Here is a 17,896-nt window from a genome sequence, read left to right as displayed (position 1 = left end):
CTCTGTGACTATCATAAATAAATAAAAATAAAAAATAAAAAAATATTAAAAAAAAACATTACTATACAAAAAATTCTGGAATACTGATATTATCTCTGACTCTTAATTATACAAGTCAATGAACTTTACCTCAAGTTTTGCAGACTGTAATTTTGACATCCTAGGGAGAACCTGTCTACTTTTGAAGCAGTGAGAAAAATCAGTGAGATTATAATATAAAATGAATCTTAATTCCCTTCAATGTTTAAAATAGGTATGTGATAATGTAAGGGATCATTTTTCTTCTACTTCTGTGGATTTTTTTTGAGAGTTTTATTATTAAAAAAACCAATACATTTATAAAATATACAAAATGAAAATTAAAAACTGAAAGAGGAGTTGTGGAGTTGTCTTGTAATTACCCCATAATATTATCATTTAAGAATGTTGATAATCTTTGACATTTTTAAAAGTGGTTCTTAGAAATTTAAAAAAAACAAGTTTAGCCAGTCATTCAACTCACAATGAGTAATAATTATAATATTGATGCTGGCAAAGAGAAGTATCTTTCAGATAAATAATACATTGTTGGTGATAGTGCATGTTTAAAGAAAACAAAGAGGCAAGCTTAAAAGAAGAACCAATTAAAATTCTTTTAATCCTATTTTTAAACCTTAATAACTAGTATGTTTGTTCTTGAAAAGGGCTAAGAGTTATTTATTGAAAATTACAGAATTAAACATATTGTTTTAAGTGTTTTACAGAAGAATTATCAACATAAATACTAACAATATTCTAACAGTGTAAATATTGAAACTTTAAACATTTCCCTCTCTATTGTCAAAATAATATTTATCTTTATATTAATTAGCATGCCAAAAAGTCTACCCAGAAAGAAAAGTGCATGGCAAAGGATTTAAATTCTAAGTACTTTAACTGGTGTGCCATAATCAAAGGATTGTATTCTATTTTTTAAAAAATATTTTATTTATTTATCCATGAGAGGCACACAGAGAGAGAGAGGCAGAGACACAGGCAGAGAGAGAAGCAGGCTCCATGCAGGGAGCCCAACGTGGGACTCGATCCCGGGTCTTCAGGATTACACCCTGGGCTGAAGGCGGTGCTAAACCGATGAGCTACCCCGGGCTGCCCGAAGGATTGTATTCTAAAAAGCTTGCTGGTTTATCTTCTTGTACTAGAGGGGAAAATAGATTAAGACACAAAAAAAGATACAAAGTAAAATTAGGGTACTTGATATTAGAAAGTACTAAGAGTTCTGATTATCACATGTTATTGCCACTTGAAGAAATGAAAGTACAATTAAAACTGTTTCGTAATCAACTAAAAAAAATCTACACTGAAAGAAATTTTAACAACCTTCAAGAAGTTAAGGGCAACACCTCGAGAAAATGTTAAATGAAAATGTTATCAACAATGTGGATGTCTTGGTTAAACACTACCAAAAATTATGGTACTATTGGTTAACTGTGAAACACTCTAGTTTGAATTTCTAATACAGGTAATGGGATTTGGTTGGTTTACCTATGTTCTTTTTTGTGGTTTTTCTTGAAAATAATGGTATTTGTAAAAATAAGGTGCACTCTGGAAGTTAAAAGCAAAGTTAAGAATTGCTAATTAAAATAATATGCCTACATGTTAATCTGCATTTTGAACTAAGCTTTAACCTATTAACTCACTTATTATATTGTATCATTAATTAATAAAGGACTCTCAGATCCTGATTTTCTTCAGGTAGTTGAACAGGTAAGAATGCAGTTTATATGCAAAATGAGTTTAGTGGTGTTACCAAATGAGTAAGTGTGCCACTTTTCACTTATACTTCTTCATTAGCAAGAAAGTGTAACTTCTACAAGTAAGCACACAATTATAAATATGCAGCATAATTCACATTACTTCTCCAACACTCTTAAGATTATAGATGAAGAAAACCAATTAAATTGGTCTAACAAATTGAGTAAGAAATACTTGGGGAGAGGGGTAAAAGTTACATTAAGAATTGGAGGTTAGGGCAGCCCAGGTAGCTCGACGGTTTAGCACAGCCTTCGGCCCAGGGCGTGCGTGATCCTGGACACCCAGGATTAAGTCCCATGTCGAGCTCCCTGCATGGAGCCTGCCTCTCTGTGTCTCTCATGAATAAAATCTTTAAAAAAAAATTGGAGATTAATTTTGGGTATTGTTTATTTACACGTAAAGATTCCTGTTTTTAATTATTTATATAAAGCTCCTAAAATTTTTGTGACTTACAACCAACTCCTAATCAATGGAAGCAACTGATGGCTCTTAGACTTTAATGTTTTTCTTGCAAAACACTTGGGTACTGTATTCACTAATTTAAAAGATTGTTTTATTATTACCTTCTACAATTTCCTCCATTTACTTTTTTTTCAATTTAAGAAGTTGTTTGCTTTCTTTTTAATTTAAATTTTCATTTATTTATGATAGAGAGAGAGAGAGAGAGAGAGAGAGAGAGAGAGGCAGAGACACAGGCAGAGGGAGAACCAGGCTCCATGCCGGGAGCCCGAAGTGGGACTCGATCCCAGGTTTCCAGGATCGCGCCCTGGGCCAAAGGCAGGCGCCAAACCGCTGAGACACAGAGGGATCCCCAGAAATTGTTTACTTTTAGTCTCAAAGAAAAGCATAGCAAAGACATGGAAGGACAAAAAACAAAACCTCCTAGGATTCTTTGCCAAGTCAGGTTTCATGGGCTGCTTCATAATTGCTTGAAATGAAAGCTGAGAAAAAAAAAAAAAAAAGAAAGCTGAGGAAAGATGCAATCATGGTCTACACTTAAGTTCAGTAAATATATCAAGATATTATTTCATCAATCAGAAATAAATTGCAGTTTTCACAAAAATACAAAACAAAAACGGATGCTATAATGATTCTAAGAAAATTCTGAAGAGACTTAGGGGTAAGCAAAAATAAAAATTCAGTAGCTTTACTCTAAATGTATTCACTATATAAAAATACATACCAAAAAGCAAGTGACTTGATTATCTACCATTCTGTATTACATATATTTTTCAATAATAAGACCTAAGGCAGACCCAACTTCAAATATTACTGATCCTAATTATAAACCAGAAGTGTAATTTAAAAAATCACTGGGGAAATAAAAAAAGCATTAAAAAATGATAAACAGATGTATTTTTTAAAAAGCTCACACACACACATACACCCCATATTCTTTATCCACTTATCTATTGATGGGATACTTGGGCTGCTTCTGTGGTTCAGCTACTGTACATATAATGCATACATTATATATACAATGCTGCAGTATATCTAGGAGTGTGTATGTCCCTTCAATTAGTGTTTCCATATTCTTTGTGAAGGAGATGAAGAGTACACGTATCTTGATGAGCACTGACTAATAATATGGAACTGCTCAGTTACTATAATGGACACCTGAAACTAATTTTACACTGTTAACTATACCATAATTAAACAAACAGAAGACAACTCTTGGCTTTTACTTGGTGTTAACATTTACTGAAGACCTATTCTGGTCCAAGAGTTGTGCTAGTACCCAAAAAATAAAAAAGAAAATCCAAGAAATGATAACTCATACCAAGATTACTATAATATGGGATGCGTCTGAGTGCCTCAGTGGTTGAGCATCTGCCTTCGGCTCAGGGCGTGATTCCAGGGTCCTGGGATCGAGTCCACATCGGGCTCCCTGCAGGGAGCCTCATTCTCCCTCTGCCTGTGTCTCTGCCCCTCTCTATGTGTCTCTCATGAATAAATAAATAAAATATTGGGATCCCTGGGTGGCGCAGCGGTTTGGCGTCTGTCTTTGGCCCAGGGCGTAATCCTGGAGACCCGGGATCGAGTCCCACGTCGGGTCGGGCTCCCGGTGCATGGAGCCTGCTTCTCCCTCTGCCTGTGTCTCTGCCTCTCTCTCTCTGTGTGCCTATCATAAATAAATTAAAAATTAAAAAGAAAAATCTTTTAAAAAGATTTCTATATTTACTATTCAACATCAATATATAATGAGTGCCTACAACACTTTAGGTATGCTCTACTCAATGGGAATGAAGCAATGAACAAAAGACTATGTCCTGAGAATTTACAATGGGGGTATGGGGAGACACAAATAAAATCAATATAAAACACATTAGAAGTGATATAAGCACTGTGTAGAAAAAAATAAAGTAAGGTAAGGGCGATAGTGTGGGAATGGAGGGATCATCTTATACAGGATGTTATAAAGAACTTCTGTTAAGATGAAAGTACTATAAAGGTGACCCTTGAATAACACAGGTTTGAGCTGCATGGATCCACTTATAGGCAGATTTAAAAATAAATTTATTTTCTCTTCTCTTATGATCTTAAGATTTTTCTCTAGCTATTTAATTCTAATAATACAGTATACACCATATATGACATATATAAATATGTGTTAATCAACTGTTTATCTTATCAATAAAGCTTCTAGCCAATAGTAGGCTATTAGTAAAGTTTTAGGGGAGTAAAGCTATATGCAGACTTGACTGAGCAGGAGTCAACACCCTTAATCCTTTCACTGTTCAGGAATCAACTATATAGCTCAGTACCCAAAGAGCCCTTTCAATAGATTGATCTTGTGTTTTCAACAAAAGTTTCTATCATTTGGCTTTATTCTGTTTACTATTTTCAAATCAATTTCTCTGGTAGGGTAATAGGCCAAATAATTTATAGCTAAAGTTAAATTTCGATTTGGGAAAGCCCTAGAGATCTGTCTAGAATCCAGTGGAGAGTTCATGGCTACAATGGTCCTTCTGCTGCTGCTTACAGGGGCAAAAATGGGATTTCTGGAGCAATCTAAATGTTTCATGAGGTACCATTATTCAATATATACAAAATGTCCCTCGGTGATTTCCTTTGCCAGCTCTATACAGGAAGATATTCATGATCCCCTCTCCTGCACTGCTCCCATTATGCAGCAAAAATACTACATAGATCAGGATAGAATGTTCCTGACTAGCAAATACTTAGAATGCAATTCTAAAGAGAGCAGTGTTAAGGAAAGATTTCTGAAGTATTCTTGAATTGTCTCAGCCCACAATAATAGTTCTTCTCTCTGAAAACCTACACCAAATTCTTCAGCACTTGATCATATACGATCTTGTATTCTAGGGGGCAGGATACAATGAACTGTAGAAAGGAATATTATCTTAAGATTACGAAGCTTGGCTCTATTAAAAACATTATACGGTATGAGATAAGCCACTTTATTTTCAATTTCCAGTTTCTTTATTTGGAAAATAAGGGAAGAGGGAAGCACTGAACACAGAGTTGCCTCATATTAGCCAGGTAGGCACCTAAATGTCTGAAGCAGAAAGGTTGTTAATATTAGGGAATGGTGTGAATTGTGCCCAAGTGGAGTGAATGCTTATACAGCTAAAGTCATTCAAATTCTACAAATTGTGACTATTGGGACGCCTGGGTGGCTCAGTGGTTAAGCGTCTGCCTTTAGCCCAGGGCGTGATCCTGGAGAGTCCCGGGATGGGGTCCCACATCAGGCTCCTTGCATGGAGCCTGCTTCTCCCTCTGCCTACGTCTCTCTCTGTGTCTCTCATGAATAAATAAATAAAATCTTTAAAAAAAATTGTGAATATTGAGAAAACCAATAAAATCTATTTAAGGTATGGATATTTAGACTCTGGGTCACTAGTTATCTACTGCTGGACTAAATGTACTCAAGGTCCCTTTCAATTCCAAAATGTTATCATTACATATACTTGGGTCTTGAAGAATTATATAGGGACAGAACTTTTAAAAGTATCTCAATATTATATTCCCTCATCTTTATTATTGTAAAAAAAAAAAGGTAGAATTCTACGTTGCCTCTAACATTTAATGATAATGTAAATATTCTGTCCCTATTTCATAATGGCAGTTTGATATTACTGACATTTTAGAATTCTTACCTTTCAAAAAAATAGATAAAACTAAAATAAAGGGACTGAAAAAAATACAGGACAGTCTCTACACAGTCATAGGCTGCTCTCAACTGGGAAAATCTACCGATACTGCTGGGCACTCAACCAAGGCAAGATGCAAAGGCTTTCCGTATTTTCTTCTTAGTTCTGGCATGCTAGTTCAACATGTTTTGTGCAATTAAGGTCTTCTTTTGAACTAATTTTAGATTAGGGTATGGATACAAGGTCCTCTTTTGACCAGGGTTGTAGAACATGGATTTTGGAGATAAGGGAATCCAAGAACGGACTACCTATGTAATTTACCAGAGGGTAGTCACTTATTCTAGGCTTGTGCCTTAGTTGTAAAATATAGACAATGATAATATCAATTTCACAGACTTAGTGGACAGATTGAATAAGAATGTATATCGTCTTTAAAAGTTTTAAATGTTATTATTACTATCACCAACCAGATGCACAGTAGCCCCTTTGTATTTTGTCCCCAATTTGGACTAGAAATGTTTGTTAAGTCAAGAAATGACTAAAGACTAATAATTCAATTCTAGCAAAGGAAAGAACCATTTAGATCTGTCAAAGACCACAAACAAGGTACCTTTTGTATATAAATTGCCACTTAAGTTGATATCAATTACTGACAAATGCCAAGAATCCCAATTGAAAATGAACTATACAAATCTTGAAAAAAAAAATTAGTTCTTATACTGCCCTGTAGGAATATAATTCCAGTGGAAAAGAAACTGCTCTGGAGCAGGAAAGAAATATTAAAAATAGCAACTTTTGGGTTCCAGAGACACCTGTTCTCAACCTCATAATCTGGTTTATTTTTTTATTCAATCTCATTAATAAATGTAAAAAGGTTAAGAATCAAATTCTTGAAAAGTGGTAATATTTAAAAAGCATAATTCCTTCCCATTAAAATATGTCAGAGGGTCTCCAAATAGCTATAGTCAAATTAGAAAATTTCCAACAAAACAATAGTAATTTAAGCAATTCTATCCTCAAGTTATTTTGCTACAACACCCACCACCAACCATCCATTTTTGAAATTCTGTGGTTTTAAATTATAAATAAAGGACTAAGTAAAAAAACTTAACTACTGGTTCTTGGAGTCAAGTGACATTACTTCTCCCACTGAACACTTTCTGGAAGAGACGGTATTTGATTTCTCCTTTCCGCCTCCAACTCCCAAAGTAGTATTTTAGCAGCTGAAGAGGATTACCATGTTCTCATTGCCCTCCCAAATAAAATTAACTAATTAAAATGTCAGAGGACCTGGTACTAATCTATTGGACACAATGATAGAATTCAAACCTCTGAGCAGATTTAAACATTATTTTGGGGGGTCCAAACACTACCTCTGATACTCTCTTTTAAAAATAAAACTAACAATGAACTACAAAATAAAAAGCTGTTAAAATGAACATTACTAATAATATTTACTTTCTGAGTTGTCTGTGTCTCTCATAGAGGACAAACGGGAAATGCTTCCAATCTTATATTCTAAGAAAGGTCTTCTTTGTGAACTAGATTTCTAAATCAGGTGTAGAATTTGTAGGCCATCAAATTGTTCACAGCATTTTCTCTACTTTGGCTGTATTCATAATACCTCAAGTAGGAAAAAATTCTTCCTTTGCCCTTTTCATGGATTAATATTTCCAGTAAATAAAGCTTATTCCAACATATACTAGAACATGCAACTTAAGGTCATGTTTTCTAGTTTCATTACTGAAGTTATTACCTTTCAGTTTAGGACTTGATCGTATCTCTGAAAAATTATAGCACAATTTACCAGCAATATGACAAATGCAGAAGAATCTGTTTCTTAGATTTCTCAGCCAAACCAAGAGATGAGCCTAGTAGCTAAGTTACAAAAAAAAATGGAGAGTCCAACATGTTTAGAAAATAAGAAGAAATCATGTTGGCTCAAAATGACCTATTAGTTCTATCAGATCTCTCCCAATAGGTTGGGATTCATGTAGAATTCTCTCCTGCTCCCAAGAGTTCTTTGGACATACCCTAAGAATTAACCTGTCACATTTTGTTTCTTCTCATCATATCTAGCAATAAGTGTTCTAGATGTACACAGTGACTCAAAGATCTGCTGTGTCTTCCAAACATAATTTAGATAAACATGGATAGGAGTATGGAGATAAACTTTACTATTTGCTATATATGTTAGAATCTGACACATACACGCCTTATTTAACTATATTTTAAATTGAAAAAATGATAAAATAGGAAAATATAAGAATTAAGAGCACGGGCTTTAATCTGATTTCCTGGAATGCCAGTTCTAACCATTAGCTAAGTGATCCCGGTCATGTTATTTAACCTCTCTGTGCCTCATTCTCTCATCCAAAAATGAGAGTAACAGTATCTATGTAAAGTTTTTAAAATTCAAATAAAATAACTTATCCCATGCAAAATGTTTAACAAAATGCCTAACACATAGTAAGCAATGTTACTTGATATTTTTAAACTCCATCTATTTATAGTGCTCAAAACTTGAAGCACCTACAGGATGGACCTCAAATGCACAGTATACTACAGAACTTGTATACCTGGGAGGGTTGTCATCAACATTTCTCTCTTCTCCATGCCAGTACCACGTCTGATCCATTCTACTTTGGCATCTCTGGAATCAATTACATTCTCTCTACTTTATTACTTTGTAAGGACCCTCACTATTTCCAAAAAGGAAAAGGTGTGGTGGGATATAGGAGGCAAATATGAAGGAAAATATTAATTGGTCATACACTTGAATTTCAATGACCAGATTAGAAAGATTTTAGTCTTAACTATGAAGACAAAGAGGTAGGGCACACTAGAAATTTGAAACAAGGGCAGCCCGGTGGCTCAGCAGTTTAGCACCGCCTACAACCCAGGGCGTGATCCTGGAGACCCGGGATTGAGTCCCACATCAGGCTCCCTGCATGGAGCCTGCTTCTCCCTCTGCCTCTGTCTCTCTCTCTCTCGATTAAATAAATAAAACCTTTAAAAAAATTTTGAAACAAAACAAGATAACTATATTTTAGTGGCCTTAATATCCCAGAAGATCTGTTAGTTTAGAACATTAAAATGTAGTGTTTGCGCTGTTACTTCACAATCAAGCAGAGTCTACAGAACAAAGTGCTATGTGTACACAGAAGAGAATTCTCTCCCTATAAGGATATGTCAAGCAAAGCTTCACTAAGTGGATATTTAAGCCAGACCAATGGATATTTTAAAGAAATAGAGGAGTTCACTGAGAAATGTGGGCACTCTGGGGAAAAGGATTATGAGCACATGGGAGTAGAGGGGGAACAGATGGAAGACGTAAGGGACCCTCTTAAAGAGTTTAACCTGTATTCTACAAAAACTGAGACACAAAAAGTTTTCAAGTTGGGAAATGACATGAATATATCTGTTAGAAAGATCACAGCAATTGAATATTTGTTTTCTGAATTCTGAGAATTCAGTAAGAGGTTACCACAGGTTAGAGATGGTGATCTAGGTTAGGACAGTGACAGATGAAATCAAGAGAACACGGTGACTGGCCAGATGGGTGAGGAAAGAAAAATTGGACGCAGAATGATCAAACCTGGATAGTGAGGCCATTAAGCCAGACTGGGAGCTAAAGAGGAACAGACTCGGTTCAGTAAGTACTTTTTATCTTTGGCAATAGGTCTCAAAGACAGCAGAGTAAAAGCTGACAATTGACAATAGTATGGACATGGTAGTAGCGTCTTTATTCCTAAAGAGATTAGAAAGAATCTCTGTATTCAAAAGGCTTCAGGCATAAAACAGAACACTGATTTGTTTAGCAAGATTATAAATGTACCATGTGCAATTTGTTCCACTCAATATTCCTGGCTTATTAATTTGAAATATGTAATTTATTTAGATGATTACAAATCTCAATTTTAAGATTTATAGTTTTAGTTGTTAAGGCTTTATCAAATGAGCTTTGATGGAGGTTTGTCAATTTATGAGAAACAGAAATATGAATGGAAAAAAATTAATACTATACAAAACCAAAAATTTTTCTAGGCTTAATGAGTATCTCAGGGCAAAATTTGGTGACTCATTTGTATCGTACAATAAACCATAACATATAAAAATCATTTGTCCACAAAGTGCCACACAGTTTCTTTAGACTCGCTCCCTTTTCTCTTTATCTGAAGCCTATTGCAAGCAAACAGGGCAGTAACTATCATATCTTATTTTCTCATTTCTTTAAGAAATAAATAACTACTGCTATGGTGACACTACTGCCAGTGTTTACTTCACATTCTTTCATTTTTTAAAAAAATATTTTATTTATTTATTTATGGGGGGGGGGGGCAGAGACAAGAGACATAGGCAGAGGGAGAAGCAGGCTCCATGCAGGGAGCCTGATGTGGGACTCGATCCCGGAATTACAGGATCTCAACCCGAGCTGAAAGCAGGCGCTCAACCGATGAGCCACCCAGGCGTCCCAAGATCTAATTTAAAAGAAAATTTATCTGCTAAAAATCAAACCAGAATTACTATAAACAAAGTATAGATTTCCTCCTCCTTTTGTGAAAAGAACATAATTCTTTTTCAACTTCAACCTAAGTTTTTCCATTTTCTTGTCTTCTAAAGCCTTTTTTTTAATTTTAAAGATTTTATTTATTTATTAGAGACACAGAGAAAAGGGGGGGGCAGAGGGAGAAGCAGGCTCCCTGTGGGGAGCCTGATGTAGGACTCGATCCTGGGTCTCCAGGATCACCCCCTGGGCCGAAGGCGGCGCTAAACCGCCAAGCCACCAGGGCTGCCCTAAAGCCTTTTCATAATCCAAATTTGATCTTTACATTTCTAAATAGGAATATAACATTGGATACATTTGCTTTAAAGGCACAAGTAATTTTTCTACAACAATGCAGTCCATCATATAAGCTGTCAAAAAGAACCACAAAAAGCTAAAATAACATCAAAGGATTCTAGTCACATTCTTAAAACAAGAAAAATAACAAGAGGATAACCACCAAGCAAACCATTCCAGAAGAGCCCATTTTAGCCAAAGACTATTCAAATTAAGGATGCTATTATTATTCCACATAGCCCCAAGAGGTACAGTTAAAATTTAGTCATTACAAATTGGGAGGAACTCAAAACAAAACAAAACTAGGAGAGGAGGAAGAGGGAAGGATCCAGGTCATTAATGTCCTTTTTGGTATAGAGTAGCAGTATTTTTAATAGCTCTTTTCCAACAATACCATAGACATAATGTATATCCCAGAATAGTGAAGCCACTATGGCTTAACTGCTGATAAAACTTGCAAGGATGGGGGCACCTGGGTGGCTCAGTTGGTTAAGCATGTGCTTTCAGCTCAGGTTGTGATCTGGGGGTCCTGGGATCAAGCCCTGATTTGGGCTCCCTGCACAGCGGGCAGTCTGTTTCTGCCTCTCCCCTATCTCCTCCACTAATGCTTACATGCAAGTGTTCCCTCTCAAATAAATATTTTTAAAAACTTGCAAGGGTTATTTTAGCAACTTTAAGTTATATACCTGTCATTAGAGTTTTCAACCATGGACTTCCCTGATTTATATACATGAGCACATACAAAAGCTAATTTCAGCAAGAAAGGACTAGACACAGACTATCCTAGATAGACATTTCTTTAGAAACATGGTACCTGCAATGCAAATCTATGAGTAAAGCTTAAACCAAGGTACAGGGAGCTAAGAGGAAAATTTCAGGCCACCTTGACTTGACTTGACTTTATCTAATAAGGTACATTTAAATAAAGCATTAATCATCTGACAGATTATGCAATTTTAAATTAGAAAGTTGAGTAGCATCACCTTTTGATAAGGTCACCAATGATATGTCATACACAAATACATTCCTAAATAGACCAATTAATCAAATGCACTTTTGTATTTTCATTTGAATATTTAAAAATGTCCAAAACAATAGTCAGAAACTTGATAAATAAAAGCCAAAATGCGTCCAACACCCTCCTCCCACCAAACCAATCACCCAGTTTCCTGGTATTTATTATACTTAAAACTGCGTGAACACAGTGACATGCAAAGGAGATGCTACATCATAAGGTGGAATCAGGGTAACCCATAGTCCTGGTTTTAGCACTGTAAGTCTTCTGTATCAGGAAATCCTCAGTACTGAGCAACTCAAGATGACTGCTCATCTTAGGAGGAATACATCTTAATAGGAATTTGCTTCCTCTTATGTTTCATAATTTTAAAGATACTAAACTGCAAAGGCTTAAAAAACATCTTGCAAACACTTTGGGGTACTACATAGTTTTTGGTCTTTTTCCTCAACAGAATAGAATCATACTCTTCTCTGAAAGAAAATACAGAAATTAAAAACCAAACTGTGTGGGACACTAAAAAATGTAAGAGCCAAGTTGTTTAAGGGTAACAGACATTATTTGTATAGCATTTACAATTTATAGTATATTTTGACACGAGTTTTCTCATTTGGATACAAGTCTAAGGACATTTCTCATGAAGAAACACTGTCCCTTGCTTAATTAGGAGTACTTTTCATCTAATTAGTATTTGAATATGCCTTAAGTGCAAGTCACTATGAAGGTTACAAAGATGAACAAAATACACTTGTTTTCAGGAAGCTTACAATTTTGTAGGAAAGATGAGATAATATGGAAAAGATGAGAAACACAAAAAATGAAAATTTGGAGGTCAGAAACATATATATGAAGAAGGTGGCAATGAACAAAAGGCACAGCATTTCAATAGAAAAGTATACACTAGAGAAAAGGAAAGTGAAAGCAAAGGCGCAGAAGGCAGCAAAATAAAAGAATATGATTAGACTACTATAGAAAGCACAGTATGAGCGGATCTCAGTACAAATAGGAAAATAAAAACAGCAAGAGTGTCTACAGTCAACATAACACAGATCTGAGTACTGGTCAAGAACCTAGTCTCATTTTTTTTTTCCTAGTCTCATTTTATAAGCAACAGTACTGGAAGTTTTGAAGAGAAACATACGGATACAGAGAAAACTAAAGGTACTTTTTAAATGAACAAAAATAGTTCTAACAGAAGCTAGAACAGTACATCTAGAAATGTTAAGCAATTTACTAAAATACGATTAATATATGGCCTACTTTTAAAATACATCAGTTTGGGGGGCGCCCGTGTGGCTCAGTTAAGCAATCAACTCTTGATTTCAGCTTAGGACGCGATCTCAGGTAGTGGGATTCAGTCCTGCATCAGCTCCATGCCCAGCGGGGGTCTGCTTAAGATTCTCTCCTCCTTCTATTCCGTGCCCCCCACTAAAATAAATAAATCTTTTAAAAAAATGCACCAGTTTGCAACAAAAACCCATAATGAGATGATGAAAACTAAAATCAGAAACGATACTGCAGAGAGGAAGAAATGGCAAGAGACTGACAAAATATAGTTAAGACAATCAGTAATTTCAGTATTTTTTTTTTCTACAAGACTGTATGAATACTGTGTACCTCCTATGGACAAACAGTGCAGATACCACATGCATACATCAAAGCTCTCTATTTTTTATCACAGAATGTGAACTTTGGTATCACAGCATGTGATATCCAAAGTATACTAAGATTACTTTTAGTTAATACCACTACCACACAACATGGCATCACTTAGCATATTTGCCTAAGATTTCACTTTTATAGACAAATGAGGCAGATTTATGGGGTAGGCCATACTATTCCTCAAAAACCTGCTTTGGATCTGTCCACATGCAAAAAAAATACTCAGTTAAACTTAAATATCTCAGGGGCTTGGGTGGCTCAGTCAGTTAAACATCGAACTCTTGATTTTGGATTAGGTCATGATCTCAGGGTTATGAGATTGAGCCCCACATCAGCCTCCACACTGGGCATGGAGCCTGCTTAAGATTTTCTCTTCTAGGGACGCCTGGATGGCTCAGCGGCTGAGTGTCTGCCTTTGGCTCAGGGCATGATCCTGGGGTCCTGGGATCGAGTCCCATATCGGGCTCCCCGCAGGGAGCCTGGTTCTCCCTCAGCCTGTATCTCTGCCTCTCTGTGTGTCTCTCATGAATAAATAAATAAAATCTTTAAAAAAAATTTTTTTTTCTCTTCTCTCTCTTCCTTGGCATACCCCCCACCCCCCTCCTTGCTCTTTCTCTCTTAAAAAAAAAAAAAAAAAAAAGACAAATATCTCATGGTGAGAGATCTAAGTGTAAAGTCAATTGCTGCATAACCAGCACTTAACACAGTTGGAAAATAGAAGCTAATTATTTGCTGAATGAATCAAAACCAGTTTCTTGCCCTAGAGGAGGGGCTGGCAAACTCCAGACCTCAGGCCAAATCCTATTTACTGCCATTTTTTTGTAATTAAAGTTTTGTTGGAACACTGCCATGCAACTGCGTATCGTTTATGGTTGTTCTGGCAGCACTGACAGAGACCGGTCCTCAAAGGCTAAAAGTTTTTAATTTGGCCCTTTATAGAAAAACTCCGTTGATACCTATCCTATAGCCTAGAGCCTGGAAGAAATAAGGATAGATCTTGACTATTTATTCACTGGTAGCAAATGGGTTTTAGCTCAAACACCAATGCAAAATATAAATGGCTACCTGGAGTAGTGTTGAGAATGATTCTGAGACCAACTCTGGTTCCAAAGGGAAAGAGTACAGCTCTCATTTATCAATGACTACTGTGGTTTAGGGGAAGGAGTAATAGGGTTTTAACTCTAAAAACATTAGAAAACTTCTGATATAGAATACTTTGATCTTAAATAACTGGCATTGTTGTCTGATAGTTTTACAAAGATGATTAGCTGCAAAATAGGTAACACCCCCCTACCCCCCTTCCCGGGGCAACCCAAGAAGAATCACTGAGAATAGTTTGCCTGAATGCTGAAGACTGTCTACCAAAAACAATGATTTGGGTTCTGGCACAGTTGATGTTGCTCATTTTTACACTATTCATTCATTCACTCCATATTCATTCATTATGCACTTAGCCAACAGATTCTGTTGTTTAAAAGTATTCCTGAGGATGATTAAACAGTGTTATCAGTTGAACCCATGGCAAGAAGGTAAGCCCCCAACATACCCTCAAAACTCCATCAAGCTTTTTTTTTTTTTTTAAAGATTTTATTTATTTATTTCTGAGAATACACAGAGAGGAGAGAGAGAAGCAGAGACACAGGCAGAGGGAGAAGCAGGCGCCATGCAAGGAGCCTGACATGGGACTCGATCCCGGGTCTCCAGGATCAGGCCCTGGGCGGAAGGCAGCGCTAAACCGCTGAGCCATCCGGGCTGCCCTCCCATCAAGCTTTATAGATAAAACTGAAAAGAAGGGCATGCTGGGTAAAGTACTTTTACATTAGAAGCTAAATCTATTAAATTTGCCCATTCTGATTCTGGAAGTACTTAATAAAGAAAACAGTTCCACATTAAAGGATTCATGCTACTGGAGCTCTGCAAAGTTTCTCTTCAGATTATTTTAGAAAATTCCTTTGTTTGCTGGACCTACCTCAAGTATTTGTGCCTGACCTGCAAGGGGAGGCTGGGAAAGCTAATACCTGGCATTTTTTTTCTACAAAGCAAAGGTATTAACCAAGACTCATTTAGACCTGTGTCTTTTCAAACACCAGTAAGTCTCTCTGAAGATAAAAGTGAGCACACACATCCATACCTCTACATATAAGACACTTTGAGGCAGATATGATGTTTCTGTTAGATGCAGTCTGGCCCATATGGGCCACATCCTAGCATGACAGGAAGGAAGGAGACATGCATGGGATATCCAAAGAGGTGACAAAGTCACTTCTGGGAATAGTGGGAAGGAAGGTCTCAAAGTCCGATTAAATTTAAATCTGAAGACCCAGAAGCCTGAGAGAGCTAAGTGATATCACAGTAACATCTATCACAGTAGGGATTGTGTGTGTGTGTGCGCGCGCGTGCGCGCATTAAGGTTTTAAAAGCACCTCTGAAAAACTGATAACACACCCCTGTTCCTAAGGATCTTAAAACCTATATTCCTAGTAAAGAAAGGTCAGGGTTCAGAGACCATCATCTTCATCATTTTGCCTCCAAATAATGTCCCCCAATTTAGTAAAGAAAATTCAGTGTCTGTTGTTCCTCAGGTCTCTAGAAATCAGATTCTTCAGTAATTTAAATAACCTGTGCTCTTAACGTCTTAACTTCCATAAGTCATAGAAAAAGAGATACAACCACTTCAAAGAGATGATCCTTATTGGGGGTAAGAAAGCTAACCATCTATTTTCCTGTTCCTAGATGAAGCCATTATCTTTCCCCAGTTTGCTGATTTGTCATTCCAGAATCTAACAGTAAAATCAAAGGTCTCAATACTTTTTTCTGAACAGGTTGCAGAATGAGATAACTGCAACAACCAGAGATATCCCGATTAGAGAAAATATCTGTTTTTATTTATTTCAAATCCTACACTAAGTACAGTTTATGAACTGTTTGAGGACAGAAGTAAAAGAAATCGGAAGTGAGGCACTTGTACTAGCTCTAGCCCGTCAACTAGAATTTATGGGTAAAGACTTCGGAATAAACCACACCTGTTTTCATAAATGGAAGAATACCACAAATATTTCTTTTAATATAAATATTCAGATTTTACAAAGCGCCACCCTCCACAAGGATGGGGGAACATTTTTTAAAACATAATTTTACAATCTGTTTAAACATAAGGCTGAGTTCAGAAATAAACAGAATGAGTATCTTACATGAGAGAAGGAATAAATGACTGCAAAAAATATTTTATTTCATTTTCCTGTTAACCTCCTAACTAGGATTAAATGACAAAGCTTAATATGATTGCCCCCAAATGCATCTGAAACCATAAGAATGCCATGATTTAGACTGTGGGTTCATAATTTGCATGACTAAATTACATTCTAAATGAAATTTCAAGGCCAGGACATTCCTAATGGAAAATTCCCTAGTAAACCTGCCAAAAGTTGAGAGGAGAAAAATTAACCACCACCACCACCAACAACAACAAAAAACAGTGGAAGCAGAGGTACTTCCCATAATTTTCTCCAGTATCTCAATCTAAGCAGCAGTTTTTGCTAGCTGCTTAATGCAGACACTGGCTTATACAACTAATTGTCTTATGAATTTTTTTTGACTAATTTAATTCTTCCTTTTACACTTCATCATGTTCGGTTTGTTCAAAGATGCTCTCAGTTATCAAACATAAAAAAGGCCATTCAGAAAAATAAAATGCACACCACACTTCGAAGCCCCAAATAATGCTGGTATCTGGCTTTCTCACACAACACTTACTTGTATAATTAGTAGGTCAGTAAGTAAAAAAAAAATTGCTTCAGAACTTGTGTGTCTTGGCGATTTCTATAAAATAGAAGTCAGTATCCAACAAAACAGCATATACATGTTTGCATTCTTGGAGATTAGTATATACCAAATGAATGATAAAAGCAATGAGAACCAAAGTTTGAGTGTTAATTAGGCTGTTAGAATAAGGAGAGCATATGGAGAAACCACAAAAAGTGGGCAGGCACTTTCGGTAATCAATTTTGAGTTTCAAAGAAGTATCTTCAGATATTTACTTCCTTATATGTCAAAAATAAGTGATTTCTTCAAGGATTTTTAGACTATGTTAGTCCTACAATATTCCTATTCCAATCTTGTATTGTACTCTTACTTAAAAATGAAATGTATTATAGAATTCTTAGAAACCTTATGAACTGGGATATAAACTACACAGTATCTTAAAAGACTTAATAAATCTATTAAGAAATTGTGGCTGAAGTAAGAGCTCTTGATCACTAAACATTCTTAAAAACCATTTTTTAAAAAAGATTTTATTTATTTATTCATGAGAGAGACGGAGAGAGAGAGGCAGACACAGGCAGAGGGAGAAGCAGGCTCCATGCAGGGAGCCCGACATGGGACTCCATCCCAGGACTCCAGGATCATGCCCTGGGCTGAAGGCAAGCACCCAACCTCTGAGCCACCCAGGGATCCCCCTAAAAACCATCT

At 36.2% G+C, this 17,896-nt stretch overlaps 1 protein-coding gene across 4 annotated transcripts in view; it reads right to left on the bottom strand.

Annotated features, from left to right (window-relative positions):
- The window catches only part of RAP1B (RAP1B, member of RAS oncogene family), a 49,360-nt gene that overhangs the window by 20,010 nt on the left and 11,454 nt on the right, over nucleotides 1–17,896 (bottom strand). Inside the window, exons 1-2 of one of the 4 annotated variants that reach the window (XM_072843197.1) lie at nucleotides 3,572–3,913; nucleotides 2,671–2,732 (exon numbers count right to left, since the gene is read on the bottom strand). The exons of 2 other annotated variants lie outside the window; for them this stretch is intronic. The gene's annotated coding sequence lies outside the window, so the exon portion shown is untranslated. Of the gene's footprint in view, nucleotides 1–2,670; nucleotides 2,733–3,571; nucleotides 3,914–17,896 lie in introns of those variants that run through there. One more of the 4 variants, XM_072843196.1, reaches the window with a different exon arrangement.

The sequence above is a fragment of the Canis lupus genome, chromosome 11 (genome assembly GCF_048164855.1).
Source record: "Canis lupus baileyi chromosome 11, mCanLup2.hap1, whole genome shotgun sequence".
Taxonomy (NCBI): domain Eukaryota; kingdom Metazoa; phylum Chordata; class Mammalia; order Carnivora; family Canidae; genus Canis; species Canis lupus.
This window is presented reverse-complemented; position numbering and strand designations above follow the sequence as displayed.